Source organism: Dendrobium catenatum, unplaced genomic scaffold (assembly GCF_001605985.2).
Source record: "Dendrobium catenatum unplaced genomic scaffold, ASM160598v2 fragScaff_scaffold_104, whole genome shotgun sequence".
Classification (NCBI taxonomy): domain Eukaryota; kingdom Viridiplantae; phylum Streptophyta; class Magnoliopsida; order Asparagales; family Orchidaceae; genus Dendrobium; species Dendrobium catenatum.
In genome coordinates this window covers 426,142-429,077 of record NW_021318566.1, presented here as the reverse complement: position 1 = coordinate 429,077, position 2,936 = coordinate 426,142, and positions in this window count along the sequence as shown.

Genomic DNA, 2,936 nt, shown 5'->3' with positions numbered 1-2,936 from the left:
CCTCTCTACTTCTACACAACCAATCTCAATTAAGCATATTTTTACTCATCTATGTTAATGATATTTTGATAACAGGTAACAATCAAGAAGCCATTACCAAGCTTCTTGATCAACTTAATGCCAAGTTCACTATGAAACATTTAGGCATTGCTAGTTCTTTTCTTGGCATACAAATACAAACTTCCACTGACAAATATTTTCTTTCTCAAACACAATATGCTTACTATATTCTTCAACAGGTTAACATGACTTAATGCAATCATTTTGCTAATCCAAATTGTACCAAAGTTCCATCCAATCTGCCACCCGATCAGCTGCTGTCCGATCCAGTAATATACCACCAAATTACCGGTTCTCTACTATATTTAACTCTGACTCGCCCGGACATTGCTTACACCATCAATCTTCTCTCTCAACACATGCATGACCCGCTACCTGCTCACGCTTTTCTGCTCAAAAGGTTAATTCGGTACATTAGAGGAACAACTGACTACGGTATTCCTATCACAAAGAGCAACCTTATTTAGAAATCATTTTCGGATGCTGACTGGGCCGGTGATCCAATATCCAGAAAAGCCACCTATGATTACTGTTCATTCCTGGGCATAACTCTCATCTCATGGACAATAAAAAAGCAACATACAGTCGCTCGTTAATCTACAGAATCTAAATACATGGCACTAGCAGCTCTAACCGCAGACATCACTGGCTTCGACGAATTCTCAATGACTTTGGTATTCCCTTATATCATCCTACGGATCTCTACTGTGATAATACCTCTGTCATAGCTCTTGCCAACAACCCCGTCTTTCATGCACGAACAAAACACATTGAAATCGATCAGCGATTCGTCCGATATCATATTCAACGGAATAACATCCGTCTTCTTCCTATAAGTACTATAGATCAAATTGCTAATATATTTACCCAACCTCTTTCAACCAATCGCTTTCAACAACTACGAACCAAACTGACTATAACTCAGGAATTATCAGTTTGTAGGGGATAATAGAGAATGAGAACAGAACAAACAAATAATGTTGTTTGGCTGTACACGTGTATCTTTAGCATTGTTGTACTTTAGCCCTATGTACCTACCTACCATCTATATATAGCATGTACTCTAGGTGTATTAGGTTATCTAATGAATATTACATTTATTGTCTGTCTGCTCTGTTTCACTCTTTGGTTTCTTTCTTGTCTCCTACGGTGTGAAGGAGATAGCAATCTCTTTAGAAGCAAACATCATGGAATGTGGCATGGAACCTTTAGAATGAATTGCTAAGAAGGCATTGTAAAACCTTCAGGGTGGATTTGGATGATGAAAATGGCATAACCAAATGCAATGGAGCTTGTTAGGGAATAATACGATAGGGCCGACTATGATAGAGTTCGTTAGAGCTCGTTTGAGAATGCACTATAGGAATGTAGGATGCAATATAGCTCACTTGAGAAAGTAATTATGGGTCCAACAACATATGAGGAGAATAAAAGTTGCATTGGCTCTATGAAGCTACCCTATAAAGGCCCGCTTTCTTTCTTTTTCATTCTATTCAAAAAAAAGAAAGCGGGGCTGTATAGGATAGCATCATAGAGCCAATGCAATGGAGCTTGCCGAGGAAGACATTGTTGGATCAATGGAGGTTCAAAAACTTAGTTATGTTCAAAAATTAGTTAGACTAAGATTAGAATCCTTTTTGTTTCACATTCAAATCAAATTCATATTAAGATTTGAATCAAAATTAAATTCGAGTATATTTGAACAAATTTTTTTTATAATTGCCTTCAATAGTAGCTAAAAATATAAAATGGATAATTTGTTTTATTTAAAAATATATATAAATATTTCTTCATTAACTAGTAGTATAACAAAAAATCAAAATTTCTTTTCATTTTCTCTTTTAATTTTTCAAATTATAAAATATTAACTTTTGATGAATCACATGATGTTGAAGGACGCTATTGAAAGAAACAAAACGGGGCCATACGGACCATCAGATTCTCCCGTGCTTGGTTTTTAGCTTACAGATATAATACAAAAAGGTTTCATTAGATTCCAGAAGCTTCGGTGGGACCATGGCCCGCACGGCCCGGTTCACATACCTGATCTCACCGGCGTCAGTCACGCAAGTCGACACAACGGAAGTCCCTCCACGTCTCCACCATTTCCGCCATTATGGCGTCAACCAATCCTCACAGAAAATGACGAAATCTCTAAAATTCTCGTGGAAGGCTTCAGTCCACAAACAGGACGGTTGTTGGAGAATTGTAGAATCGAAGAGAAAATGGCAGGGGAGGAGATGCCTAAACAGAGCAGTGAGAGGAGAAGAAGTAGAGCTGGTTTGAATCTGCATGCGAACTTCAATGGTGGAGTCGTTGTCCTGCTCGGCGTCGCAGCCGGAGCGCTATTGGCGTCGGCGTTTGCCGCTCATCGGATTCGTGCGCATAAAAGGAGAAGAGGATCGATGAAGGAGGGGATTCAGGTCGTTTTCGGAAGATATGCTCTGTATTATTTTGATTTTTCTTTATTTTTGTAATTTTTTTTTCTTATCGTGGTTTTCGATATCTCTTAGGGGGATTCTGGCGAGCAACTTGCTGCCGTTGAAGCAAAGGAGTTCGTTGGTGATGAAGGAGGGGAGGGGGATGGAGCTAATGCAGGAGAGGGAGTATTTCAGGTTATTGTTAGGAGGAAATCGGTTCAAATTTGCTGCTAAAAATGGAGATTTGGTTTAAGATCTGTTATTTTCAGGTGAATTCTCACGACAAACTCGATGCAAGTGTTCAAATTTCTCAAGTTGATAAAAGAGAAATAGATTTTTGTTTACTGGAAGAAGGGAAAGGAGAAGTTGGGGAGAGAAGCTCGACAATAGATATCGAGCTAGTTGATCGAGAACGAGGAGAACTAGCTGGTCATAGAGAATCGAGTGCAGATGTAA